Source organism: Cyprinus carpio, chromosome A8, assembly GCF_018340385.1.
Source record: "Cyprinus carpio isolate SPL01 chromosome A8, ASM1834038v1, whole genome shotgun sequence".
NCBI lineage: Eukaryota > Metazoa > Chordata > Actinopteri > Cypriniformes > Cyprinidae > Cyprinus > Cyprinus carpio.
The window spans coordinates 1,522,561-1,538,131 of NC_056579.1; the positions used below are offsets into that span (position 1 = coordinate 1,522,561).

A 15,571-nucleotide genomic window follows, 5' to 3' on the forward strand; every position below is an offset into this window, starting at 1 on the left:
ACACACGCACACACACATGCTCACACACGTCCACACACACACGCACAGATGCACACACACACGCACAGACACACACACACGCTTACAACACACACACACACACACACACCCACACACACACACACACACACACACACTCAATCACACTCTCAATCATACTCTCAATCATATCAACTCACACTCTCTCTCTCTCACACACACACACACACACACACACACACCACACACACACACACCAACACACACACACACACCATATGCTCACAACACACACACACAAAATTTCATGTTTACTTAGACGTTACTGAACATTTCTTTGTAATTATTTTTGAAATCTACTCACAGTTTCTGGCTGGAAGTTGTTTCTACGCCAGTTATTCAGTATAACATCAAACACACTTTTTGTAGTTTTGCTTTTTTCAAAATTGTTTTTATTTTAGCAAAAAATTAGTTGACTGTACATTTTTAGTATAATTTTTTAATTTTTTTAGCACTGCATGATTAGTTTCAGTTGTTTTCTTATAGAATGGAGGAGGATCCATTGTGCTTTTTATGCATTTAAGTTTTAGTAATTAATTTGTATTTACTTTATTAATTAATAAAATTAATAAAAGTACAAATATAAATTATAAAAATACAAATATATATAAAAAAAAACAATTATTTAATTGTTTGTCGTTTGCTTTACTTGGCATTTTTTCATTTTATAAAGGCAATGTTTTTAGAAAGCTTCCTAAAGTATTTACATCTTATATGGATTTTGTATAACTTTAGCTAAAATAACTATATATAGTTATTTTTTTAATACATTTTGTATTTATTATATTTTTGAATTAGATTTTTTTTATTCATATTGTATTATTTCAGTTTATGAGAATGTCTTTTTTCGTATTATTAATTTTCATTATAGTTTCTATTTTTAGCATAAGATAATAACCCACAGCTCAAAACATTTATATATATATATATATTAGGGCTGTCAAATGATTAATCACGATTAATCACATCCAAAATAAAAGTTTTGTTTACATAATATATGTATGTGTACAGGGTATATTTATTATGTATATATAAACACACACACATAAATTATATATTTAGAAAATATTTACATGTATATACATTTATATAGTTTATATTCTTATATTTTATATTATATATAACTATATTTAATATATAACCTAACATATTCTTCTTAAATATATACATGCATGTGTGTGTATTTATATATACATTAATAAATATACACAGTATACACACATATATTATGGAAACAAACTTTTATTTTGGATGTGATTAATCGTGTGATTAATCATTTGACAGCCCTAATATATATATATATATATATATAATATATATATATATATATATATATATATATATATATATATATATATATATATATATATATATATATTATTATTATTATTATTATTATTATTTTTATTTTTTATTTTTTTTTGTAAGAGAGACGCTGCAACTGCAGAATGACCTGTTTATTTCTAAGATCAAGCTAAATAATGCCTGTTTTTGGAATAAAAACTTTTATTATAATAGATTTAATAAATAATAGAAATAGCTAATAATAGAAGCATGATAAGAGACTCACACGAGTGCCGTTTCCTGCTGCGACGGATGGATGGAATAGTTTCTCTCATTCCTTATTGTTCTCTGGGATAATGACGTGTCTCTGAATGATGGATGCGAGGCTCTTGTAATCGTTGGTTTTGGTTGCTCTCTGTTCTTCTGGGCTTCTTCGGTTCGGCTGTAGCGTGTTGAAGATTTGATTCAAGCCATTTCTCAGTGTCTTTCTGTTTAGCCTGAAGGAAATGACATCAGAGAGTCCAGACCAGAGCGAGAAACAGCTCATGAGATCGTGTTCATGTGCTCTTCATGTGTGTGACGTCTTCATGTTTATCTGGATGTGAAGTTTGAATGCACAAGAGCTTGTGTTATATACTGAATATAGTCACTGTATTCATTATATAATCATATTAGTCTGTTGTCAGGAGGCTTCAAGATGACTTAAAATAAGTCTTTAAAATAAGCACAAAAAAACAACAACAGCAAAAAAAAAGATTCTTTTATTTTAATTTATTAATGTTTAGTAATTTATTTTGATTTCATTTAAATTAATATTAACTAAAATTATATTTTTGGAATATGTTTTTTTGTGGCATTATTTCAGTTATTTTTTTGTTTATATCATTACTTTTCAAAAAGTGTAATTAGAAGAAAGTTTCCCAAAGTATTTGCATCTAAAATGGATTTATTAAAATAAACTTAATTGGAGTTAAGAGAGTTTATTTTTTAATGTTGGGTTTTAATTTTTAAATCAATGCAAATTAATTAATTAACAAAATATATTTTGTTATATTTTTGAATAAAATTCACCAAAAAAAAAAAAGGAAATTATTGAAATCGTAAAAATTCCTCGCATATTTTTACTTTGAATCTACGTATTATTTATTTATTTTTTTTGTATGCCAAGATCTTAAATAATTTATTGGTTTTGGGAAAAACAAACAAACAACAACACCTAAAAAAAAAAAAAATTAGGTTCATTGAGATTCTAGGTTTTTATTAATATTTGGAATTAGTTTTTATTTCTATGCCTTCTGTTTTCATTTTAAAGTTTTAGTCATTTTATTATGTTTTGGTCTTTTTTTTTTCTTTTTTTTTTTTAAACATGTCCATTTAGTTTGCATTAATTTGTATTTTATTTTTAATAATTATCGTACAAGTTCATCTAATTTAAAATGAAATCTTGCCTTGCCTGTATATATTTTTTTAATTTAATTTCTTCACTTTTATTTCAAGCAACAACAAAAAAAAAAAAGTTTTTTTTTTGATTTGGTTTTGTTTTAGTTTAATATTAGTATTGTTATGTTTTTGTTTTTATCTTTTTTTTATTTAATGTATTGACATTCCTAATTCTGTGAATTGAAAAACGGTTTTCAAATATACAGTAAAATTATGAATATTGTTGTGAGGCTCTGATGTGAGCGCTGTCTAATAATCCATATTCATGGTGTTTTTGTGTGAATCAGAAGTAAATCTCGCCGCCTGAAGACATATGAATCACACGTATGATGATGAATAACTTGGACGAATGTTATTTCATCCGCTTTAGTTCTGCTGTAATAAGCGTCTGTGACTGGAGAATGTGAGGATGTTGTTGATTTACAGCCGCAGCGTTAACACAATATTGAATTTACAGTCCGCTCCAGATACAGTGCTGCTGTTTTATGATTTCTGGATTTATTGGAGATGTGGTCGGCCAATATCACATCATGAGGATTGTCACCCTGACCCTTCATGATACGGGACGGCTGGGATTGGGCCCGTGGTGGGTGGGGGGGGGTTTGGGTTGGTAAGGTTCTGGAGAAACTGGAGGAGAACATGCTGTAATTTACACTGCTTTGACTTTTATTTCAACACAAAATCAGATTCATGAGCGCTGACGCTCAACCAGTCCTGGATCAAACACACACAGCAGGAATCAGATGATATGAAGAAAAAAAACCTGAAATGAGAATATGAAGGAAAAACAAGAGACATTTCTGTGTGTGTTTGATGTTGTGTAAAGTCAACAGGAAATCTAAATTAGCCTATTTATTTAATTAGTGTTCCCTGTCTATTCGCTGAAGGAAAGTCATTTCTAAGGTGGATTGAGCTGAAAAAAAAAAATGTTTTTAAAATATTATATAAAATGCATAGTATTTTAATGTAAATTTGAATATTATATTTGTTAATTATGAAAATTATAGAGCATATATATATATATTATATAAAATGCATAGCCCTATATATATATCTATATATATATATATATATATAATATTATAATCATTATTAATAATATTAATATTATCAAAATATTTAATCTAATAAAATTTAACATTATATATATCTATATAATATCTATCTATATTACGTATATATAATATTAAAATTTTATTTGATTCAATATTATAATTGAATCAACATAGTCGCCTTCTATGGACTATTTTAATGCATGGAATTAGTGCATCTTAATTCTTAAAAAAAAATTTTTTTTTGAATAAAAAGTTTGAATATTGTGTTTGTGGATAATGTGATTAAAAATATTTTCTAATATTTTAAAATAAACTTGATAACATTTTTTATATTATGCTCTTTCTATAATATTTCTAAAATATAAAAAGTGAGAATTTTAAATGAAAATAATATACTTATTACATAATAATATAACGAATTATATATTGTATGTGTGTATAGGTAACAAAATAAATATGAAAATAAATAAATAAAGTGAACATGACAATCATGCTATTAAATTGTTCCAATGTTACTTTTTTATATAGTTGGATTCCCGCTCTTATTTTTTTATATACAGTACATTTTATTTTATTTATTTATCTTTTGTTAAACTTGTTTATTTATATTTATATTTTCTACATTAACAGTTTTTTATTTATATTTTTTTCTAATTTGAAAGTTTTTTTTGATATAATTTTGTGATTTTTTTTAGAATTTTGAAATTTATTTAATGAGAAATGCAACATTGTGACGTTTAGTCTCGTGTTTCTGATCGTCTTCACTGTGTTTTGTTTGGAGGATTCTCTCTCTGTGTGAACGTGCCGTTCCGCTTGACCCCTCACCGCTGGATTTGCTCGATCCTTTCCTCCCTCTGATATTTTCATTTGCACCGCGGCTAAATTAATTACGCCGATCTGCTTTTGGACCGCGAGTGCTGTGTATTTATTCCCGGTGGAGGGAGGCGCACTTCTGCGTGAAGCCCTGGAGAGCGGCACTTAGCCGGGTTTGCTCCAGCTGAATAAACGGCTCGTGCGGAAAAGCTGTTTGAGTCGCTCTGAATGAGAGGCTCTGCTCAGCAAATAGCTAATGTAATAATGTAAAGTGGTTCCTAAGCGGCGCTCCCCTGAACCTCTAACACAAGACTCACTGCGTTCAGAGAGAGAGCGGCGGCTCGTTCTTCTTGAGTTCAGCTCGCTCTTTCTCTTAAGCCTCAGAACACACTGGTTTTGACCCTGAAGAGATACATATATATACATTTTTCTTAGTCCTTCTGGCTGTTTATATTAAGTTTGTTTATTTAATGGTTTTGACCCTGAAGAGATAAAACAAACAGAAAAAAAAAAAAAAAAAAAAAAAAAAAAAAAAAAAAAAAAAAAAAAAAAAAAAAAAAAAAAAAAAAAGAACTACCGGGTTTGGGTTCAGAATGATTTTTAATGTTTTTAAAGGAGTTTCTTCTGCTCATCAAGGCTGCATTTATTTGTTCAAAAATACAGGAAAAATTTGAATATTGTGAAATATTATTATCTTTTAAAACAGCTGTTTTCTATGTGAATATGTGTTAAACTGTAATTTATTTCTGTGATGCGCAGCTGAATTTTCAGCATCATTACTCCAGTCTTCAGTGTCACATGATCTTCAGAAATCATTCTAATATGCTGATTTATTATCAGTGTTGAAACTGTTAGTGGTGCTAATATTGTTTTTGGAACCTGTGATTTTTTTCATGAATAAAAAGTAAAAAAAAAAAAAAGAAAATCTAACAATATACCCTACAGTTCAAAAGTTTGGGGTCAGTACATTTTTATTCTTTCTTTAAAAAAAAAAGAAATTAAAACTTTTATTCAGCAAGGATGTGTTAAATTGTTAAGAAGTGATGGCAAAGATTTTATATTGTTAGAAAAGATTTATATTTTGAATAAATGCTGTTCTTTTTAACTTTTTATTCATCAAAGAATCCTGAAAAAAGTCTCACAGTTTCCCAAAAAATATTTGTCAGCACAACTGTTGATAATTCTAATAATAAATCATCATATTAGAATGATTTCTGAAGATCATGTGACACTGAAGACTGTAGTAATGATGCTGAAAATTCAGCAGCACATCAAAGAAATAATTTACAGTTTAACAGATTCACATAGAAAACAGATATTTTACATCACAATAATATTTCACAATTTTTACTGTATTTTCTGTATTTTTGATAAAATCAATGCATCCTTGGTGAGCAGAAGAGATTACTTTAAAAAACAAACAAACAAAAAGATGCTGCCGTTCACGTCCTGAAATGCGTTCGTTCGTTATAGCGGCACAGGAGGGATTTCTCACAGAATGAGGAGAAATTAATTTCATGCTTCCTAATAAGCTCAGGTTTTCCCACGTGAGCATGCGGCACCTAAACCATTGTCAAGACTTCTTCTGTATTCATAACTGTTTGTTTAACATGCCTTTAATTAGGAGCTCCTATTGAAGGCTTTAATTGCTTATTAAAACTCTTTTGCTGTCCGGAAAGCCAGAATCGGGCTTATTTCCATGCGGATTCTCACACGAGGAGAATTTGTTGGGGTTCTTGAGCACCGAGGGACCGAGAAGCCAATTTGTCAGAGAAAAGTAAATTAAAGGCGTCTCGCTGGAGATTTGTGCTGAAATGCAAAAGTTTTGGAACTGATTAACTGTTCCTTATTCGTCCTTTAAATGTCAAAGATGAACGTTATCAAAACCTCCAAACTCTAGGGGGCGATATAGTTTTCTGTATAAACTATACAAACTCTAAACTAACTATATAAGACAGTGTTCAGTACGTAACGTACTTTCATTGCATGACGAATTATATTTGCATTGCACTGTACTTGTATTTTTGAGGCTGTCAAGTCACATTTATTTCTAAAATGCTTCATATAATAGTTTCAAAGCAGCTTCACATTAATAAACGGGAAAATAAGTGTTAATGCTGCGCAATTCATTTATTGATTTGGAGCATTTCAGTGTTGGAAATCCTGTGTTATAAATACATATTATAAATACAAGTTTTGAATTAGATGTAAAATTGCTATTCAAATTTGAATGTAAAATTTTTTAATTAATTACATTTTTTAAAATTCATAGAAATGCATGTATTTTTGGTATTACTTTACAATAAGCCATAAAGAATTTTTACATCATATTAATAGTTTTTAATGTTAGTTGATGAAAATACAGTTGTTTATCATTTGTTTATATTTCACAGTGCATTAATGTTATTTTTATATATATATATATATATATATATTATATGATATATATATATTATATATATATTATATATATGTTGTATATTAACATATACAACTTAATTAGTAAATGGAGACATTAACATTAACTAAAGTTAATAAATGCTGCAGTATTGTTCATCGTAAGTTCATGTAAACTAATGTAGTTAATTAAGGCAAACAAAAAAAAATTAGACCTTATTCTAAAGTGTTACTGTATTTTTTATTAAATTAATTAATAAATAAAATATTAAAATACATTTATAACCATTGATATTAAATCTTTTAATGTAATATTTTAAATCTTTTAATAATAATTTTTTTAATGTAATCAAATGAAAAATAACAATTTTACAACAAAACTTGTCATTTTTATTTTTTATTTTTTTGTCAAATGTGCATCACAGCAGAACTGTATGAATAAAAACATGGATGAAAACAATATTTTGATATTCCTTTAAAAAATAATTATTATTACTATGAGAAGTACATTTTAATATACAATTTTAATATTTATTTTTTAATGTGAAGTGTTACTGTTTTTTTATGGCACTAGAAAAGCTTAGATTTTAAACTAAAGGTTGACTTAATAAAACCTTGAATAAAGATAAAAAACAAACAAACAAACAAAAAAAGATTTGTGATGGATAAATGGCTAAATATATAAATACATTTATTTATTCATCTAAATATAATCAAATAATAATGTAAAAATAAATTTTCAACAAAACATTGCATTGTTATTTATTTTTTTATTTATGTTTTGTCAAAAGACACTGCACAACAGAACTGCATAAATTAAAACATGGATGAAAAATATCTTGGTTTTATGATATTCTATAAACATTTTGATATTATTCCTTTGATAAGTACCGATATTTGATATTACAACTTTGATAATTTTAGTATACAATATATACATGTATGGTATATTTCATACCAAACCTTTTGTAGATGGAAAATAGAAATATAACACTGTAGTACATCAGGAGTGTTTCAAAATCTGAAATCTTTGCCTTGTTATTCTTGGTGATTTTGATGTCATATGATTTGAAATGCTGAATGTGATTAGTGTGAGAGCGATGGATGATGTGTGTTTGCTTTATGATCAATTGCTAAATAAATTACTAAATAATTGTAGTTATTTTTTATACATTTATTAAATAAATATTTAAATGTATACATTTTTTAAATAATATATTTTTTATTAAATGACTAAATAAATGAATTAATCAATAAATATAAATTTAATATAAATTAATTAATTAATAACTGCATTTCATATCTAAATCTAAAATATATTCCATGTCTAAATATAAGATACTTAAATATAAGTAATAAATTAATTAATAAATATCAGTATTTCATATCCATTCTGCAGTATAATTCATGTCTAAATATAAGATACTTAAGTATAAATTAATTAATGAATTATTTCGTATCCATTCTAAAATATATTCCATGTCTAAATATAAGATACTTAAATATAAATAAATTAATTAATTAATAAATATCAGTATTTCATATCCATACTGCAATATAATCCATGTCTAAATATAAGATACCTAAATATAAATTAATTAATTAATTAATATAAGTATTTCGTATCCATTCAAAAATATATCTCATGTCTAAATATGTTACTTAAATATAAATAAATTATTTATTTTGTATATATATGTTTCTTAATTTTAATTATGTTGTATTAATTGATAAATATCAGTATTTTATGTATATATTGATGTAATAAATAATTTCGGATCCATTCTAAAATATATTCCATGTCTAAATATAAGATACTTAAATATAAATAAATAAATTAATTAATTAATAAATATCAGTATTTCATATCTTAAGTATAAATAAATAAATATAATCCATGTCTAAATATAAGATTATTAATTATTTAATTTATTTAATTATTTGTTTTTAGTATTTATTTAAATTATATATTATGTCTAATTTTTTTATTTGTTTTTAATTATTTATTTATTTTAGTTAATTGTTAGTTTTTCATATCCATACTGCAGTAGCTATTCTCATGTCTACCAGGATATAAGATACTTAAGTATAAATGACCATAACAAATAATTTCGTATCCTGTCTAAAATATATTTCCATCCTGTAAATATAAGATACTTAAAATATAAATAATAAATTAATTAATTAATAAATAATCAGTATTTCATATGTCAGAAGAGTTCTGAAATATACTCCATGTCTTAATATAAGATACTTAAATATTTATTAATCAATTAATTAATTAATATAAGTATTTCGTATCCATTCTAAAATATATTCCATGTCTAAATATAATTTAAGATATTTAATAACAATAAATAAATAAATACATGAACTATTCGACATTCATTCTGCAAAATATTCCGTGTCTAAATGAAAGGAGATAAAGTGCCCTGCACGCAGATGGATGTCACTCAGGAATCACTGCAGGGTTTCACAGTCACGAGATCTCTGCAGAAAAGCCCAGGACAGAGTCTGATGTGATGTAGTGAAATACTGTGTTTCTATCAAACCGTGAACACTGCGTCCGATCAGCCGCGGCTCGTTAAACGACTCCGTTTCTTACCGTCAGCTGACGCATTTGTCATACGCTCTGATGTTTTTCATTAAGTGACATTTACAACAACCTGCTGAAATGAAGATGTATTGCAGGCCTCGCTGGGGCACAAACGGGAGATTCATCATCTTTCTGCATGTGTTCGGGGACGTCACGTCAACAGCTCCATTAAAGCAGGTGCTTCGCTCTCAGTTCATCATTAGAGCCAGAGTTCAGCCCAAAATCAACAGATCTGTCATAATTTTCTCACCCAAAGCCGTATGACTTCCTCTCTTCAGCAGAGCACAAAAAGTGCATTTTTTAAGAATATACTGCCAACTCTTTTCAATATAATAAAAGTGATGGAGGACAGAGGCTGTCAAGCTCCAAAATAAAGATCTAAAATAAAAAAGAAAGAAATATAAAGTAATAAAAACAGTTGTTCATAACCATTCAGCAATATGTTCCATGTGTAAATAAAATAAAATAAAATACAATTACATAAAAATAAAAATAAATTACATTTTAGTTGAATATAGATGAAACAATATATCATATATATATATATATATATATATATATATATACTGTATATATATATATAACAATACCACAATATTATTAAATATATAATAATTATTATTATTGTATTATATGAATAATAATAATAATTTAAATATAATTTATGTAAACAAAAGGAGTAAATAAATAAATAAATATTTTTTTTTTTCTTTAATTTATATATAAATAAAAACATGAACTCAGTTCTCATTTAAAGTAAATAAACACATCGTTTAGTTTTTTTTTTTATATTATAGTAAACTAATACATATTATAATTTTAAATTAATACAAATTAATAATACATTTATAATAACTAATGTAATAATAAATATTTTATTACACGTTTATTTGGAAATGTATGAAGTAACAAAAATGTTGTTTTATTTATTTATTTATTTGTTTGTAATTTTTTTTTTACTTATTTATAATTTTTTTATTTTATATTATTTTGTTTAGTCATGGAATATATTGCATAAATGATATAGAATATTGTTATAATCCTATTTGTTTATTTATTTAAAGTTAATTTATTACATTATATTATTTAATTAATTTATTTATTTTTTGTCTATTTTTTTGTATTTTTTTTTTTTTATTTGTTTTTTTTTTTATTCTATTCTATTCTATTGTCTGGCTTTAAATGAAGCCTGTGAAGCCGTGCGGTGATTCTTGATCATCTTGTTTGTCTAGGTCAGGAACGCAGTCAGGCTCTGGATCTCCCTCGTCTCCTCACAGCTGTAAATAGGTGCTATGATGTGGAACGTGACGTGAAGAGCTGATAATGTGGCAGGTTATCTGACGCTCTTCATTGTGTGTCTGCAGGAGGCCAGAGACTCAGCAGACCCAAACACCAGACCGTTTATCACGTTTAACACTCTCTGTCAGAGATACGCTCATATTCAGCGCTGCAGTGGAGTCACTTTGAGATGATACAATGAGTCGACTTCCGATTCAACTGCCAGAAGTGATTCGTTTGAAAGAACTGCAATAAGTGATTCATTAACAAATGCACCGTTAATGAATCTTTGTGTTGTTGTTGTTTTTTTTTTAAGGTAAAATTAATTTTTTTATAAACTTGGTTATTTGTAAATGCATATATGCAAATTTAATAATTATAAAATATTATATATAAAAAATATCAATAAATGTAAATATTTTATATAACGTTTATCGTTACTATTATTATGATAAAATAGTTAATAAGGAATAAATTAATATCAAATAAATTATAATTAATAATGTGCATTTATTTATTTATGCACCAACCAAGCAATTCACTAATAAATTAGCTGTTAATGCAACATTTTTTTAAATTAATTTAAAATATATTTATTTTTGTTTTTTCATTATAAAGAACTGCACTAATCTATCATTTCATGAATGAATGCACTGTTAATGAATCATTTTGAATGTAAAATGTGTTTATTTATAATTCAAAATATGATCAAATGTAAATGTTTATAATAAAAATAATAATAATGTATTTATTATTCATTTATGTTAAATAGAATTTGTTATTATTCCAGAATTTAAATATAAATGTTTATTTATTCGTTGTTATAGCAGTTCTTTTGAATGATTCACACACACCAGTTGAATCAGACTGGAGTCATTGAATTGAACTGATTCACTGAATCAAATGACTCGCTCACAGGGAGTTTGTGGCTCGTTTGAGATGTCAGTGTAATTGTTGGTGTATTTGTACTGTTGCATCTCATAATATAACAGTGTTGTTGTAGTTAATGGTATTTTAATTAGAAAAACACATCATGCGTCTCGTCCAGAGAGCTGTTAGTGAATCCGCTCTCTGTTGACTGTTGACTTTCCGTCTTTTAGCCGTATCTGCTGCATCATCCTGTAGTCTGTGACTCTTTATTCTATGCTCACATCAATCCAGCAAGAAGAGTGAAGGACTGGATGCTATTTCTGTCTTGTGTGTCTCTTTTCTCACTGAGAAGTTTTGCTGGAACACAAGATGCTGCTCAGGTATCTGTGAGAAATATGTCACACATAATGTTTCTAATGTAATATCAATATCGTATTATTTTAAATGCATTTAAAAATAAAATTATAAATAAATGTATATAATATTTTTGTTGACGCTTTACAATAAGGTTTATTAGTTAACATTAGTTAACTACTTTAGTTAACACGAACTAAGAATGAACAATATTTTATTAATCTTACCCCCAGGGCATTCAAGATGTAGGTGACTTTGTTTTCTCAGTAGAACACAAATGATGATTTTTAACTGCAGTCTATCAGTCGTATAATGCATGGCAATGGTAACAAAATCAATGAGAGTAAAAAAAAGCATGCACAGACAAATCCCAATTAAACCCTGCGGCTCGTGATGATACATTGATGTGTAAAGACACAAAACGATCGGTCTGTTCAAGAAACTGAACAGTATTATATCGTTTTTTACCTCTGATTCACGCAATGTCCGTTCTGTTGGAACTCTCCTGAGCAAATCCTCAGCAGCAGGCGCGTGAGGCGTCGTCTTCTTCTTGCTTTATGGTGGATCGCAGACTTTACCGCCATCTTTCTCTCAAATGGACCATTGACACTCTATCTACAATCTCAATTAGTAGTGTCAATAGTCCACTTTAGAGATAGGTGGGGGTAATGCACTTTTAAGTCTGCAATCCGCCATAAAGCAAGAAGAAGATGCATTAAGCACCTGCTGCAGGAGAGTTCTAACAGTATTATATATTAAATAAAAATGTAAAATATTTTTAATGTAGATTATTTATTAATCATTGAATACATTATATTTATATTTTATTATTATATAAATAATATTTTATATTATTAATCATTATAAATGTATGGATTATTAATTTAAATTACATTAATCTTTTCACACCTGAGTTTAAACTATTCCAGGTGACCCCCCCCCCCAGCGTGAGTTTTTAGTGGACTGTTATGTTAGAATGTATCACCTTATTGTTTCCATGGTGAAACGTCACAATAGCTGTGAATGAGTGGTGTGTCACTTTTATTTCATTTTTTCCCTTTTTATTCAAAATATTCACAGACATTTTGATTATTTTATGAAATATCTGATATTCAGCTGCTCAAATATGTGCAAGTAAATGTATTTGGTTGTTTAAACACCTTTATTATGACCATGTTAGTTGATCTGTAATGGGTGATGGGCGCTCTGTTAGTTCGCACTGAATCCGAGCTGTGGGATTTACAACACGTGCAGTATATTCATCCTCTCCTCCCATTGGTTGTTTAAACACCTGTTTCTATGTGTATAATGATATCAGTAAATATGATATCAGTAAAACATGTCGTATATGATATCAGTAAAACATGTTTTATTATTATATTTGAGATTATATCTGTTAGAGTTTGATTATAAAAAGTGAGATTATATCTGTTAGATATATATATCTGTTATATCTCAAGTTTTTCCTAGCAGTGCAGTTTTACCTATTTAGCATAATTGACCAGCACAAATGAAAATTTTAACAATTGGTAAATATATTGTTTTATACATTTCAAAAACACAAATGTATCAAAAATAAAAGAAGTTTGGCCCCATACGAGCCAAGAAATAAAATAATGAAATACATCTCAAGTCCTTTCTTTAGTTTCAGGTAGCCAAAGCTACGCAGTTGGAAAGTTTTTGACTGCATCAGTAATAATTAAGCTTGAATTTGACTGTATTCCCCAACATAAGCTCTCACTATCTTTGATCGCAGGGAAATGATTTTGTCCAATAATCATTAAATCAGAATGCAAAAAAAAAATAAAGGGGTTACCTACTTCATTCATCAGATCTTTCTCTGGGTGCACATCCATGTTGCCTAGTAACGGTCTTGCTTACAGCAGGATCACGTAATTTACCCGGAAACAACAAATTTCAATTTCTGATTGGCTGGTAGGTGGAATTTAACTCTGTTTAACTCGAGACAGCTGTGAACTCGGCAGAGAACTTCCCTCCGTATGCCTGTGCCTCGTCCGTTAATTGGATATAGCGGGACAAGTTATCCCTTACTTCTCAGCGTGAGAAACACAAGGTGTGGCGGTGAACTGGTTGAAATGCGTGTTTCTGCCTGGTCAATCAATTATCGGCACCGATATTAAGCTTTTGGTTATCGGTTATTTTTAAAACCGGTTTGCCGATAAAATAATTGAAAAGCATTAAAATAGTTTTTGTTAGAGCCCTTGTTATTCTTATTATTTCGAAATATCGGTTATCGGTCTACTTGATCTGTAATAATCGGTATCAGCATCAGCCCCTGACCCATAATTTTACAAACTATAATTGCATTTTTTGCTAGTTCTTATGTGTATTTAAAGGTCTGAAACTTAAAACAAACATTATGTGGTTGAAAACACTGAATAGTTATGATAATATGATGTCTCTGGCTCAGAGTAGATATGTTTGTTAACATTATTTATTATTATAAACGTGTGTATTACTCATTGATGTTGCATTAATTGGTCAGTTAGTTAGAGGTGCGAAGCATGCAAGTACCTCCCTCATTGGGACTGGCGGCGCAGTGGGAATTATGGGATGCCAGCAGTGGCGTCGGGTCCCGTGTTCATGCGTGTCTGCTGACGTGTGTGTAACTGCAGTGATGGAGATGTAATTGTGTTGTGAAGGTCACAGCAGCTCTCTTCAATTAATGCAGCGCAGACAAAGAGAATCAGACGAGTCCTAATGTTCATTTAATTCCCTGCACATTCCTCAAGGCTGGAAAATGGGCTTATTATATTCAGTGTCATATCTCTCCTCAGTGTCCATGTTCCTTATAATTATACTGGGAATTAATACAGTGCTGATTGAGATGTGTGTGTGTGTGTGTGTGTGTGTGTAAGCTCTGTAACACATTCATGACTCGGACTTACACACATTTTGTAGTGTTTTGTGAGTTGCTTCAATTAATAATTTGAAGTTGCTTTCAGTGATTCCATGAATCCTTTTGCAGTTACTGTGTGAGTATTTACATTTAGATAAAGATGTAACATTGTTATTTCAATTCTGATTTTAATTCTCGGCAGTAGTTTGATCTGGTAGTGGTTCTGTTTTTTTGCATGACTCCAGCCATCAGCGTGTGTGTGATCAGGACAGATTTAGTCACACTGTTCTGCTGATCGAATCATGTCTCTTATGAGCTCGTCGAATCGCATTGGTCACAGTCCTCGTCACGCTTCTACTGTACTTGAGCTTTCAGACCGTACATATTCTCAAACTGTGTGTGCGTGCATGTGTGTTTGTAGGGGCCCTAGACTGGGACTAAAATAGTCATAAATGTGGCTAAATGTCACCATTAATGGCTATATTATACACTCTGCTCACCAAGGCTGCATTTATTTGATCTAAAATACAGTAAAATTGTGAAATATTATTAGAATTTACAAAATCTGTTTTCTATGTGAATATG

At 28.5% G+C, this 15,571-nt stretch overlaps 1 protein-coding gene across 1 annotated transcript in view; it reads left to right on the forward strand.

The window, feature by feature from the left end:
- LOC109054210 (F-box/LRR-repeat protein 17-like) overlaps window positions 1-15,571 on the forward strand; it is a 559,415-nt gene that overhangs the window by 446,201 nt on the left and 97,643 nt on the right. The window lies entirely within an intron of this gene.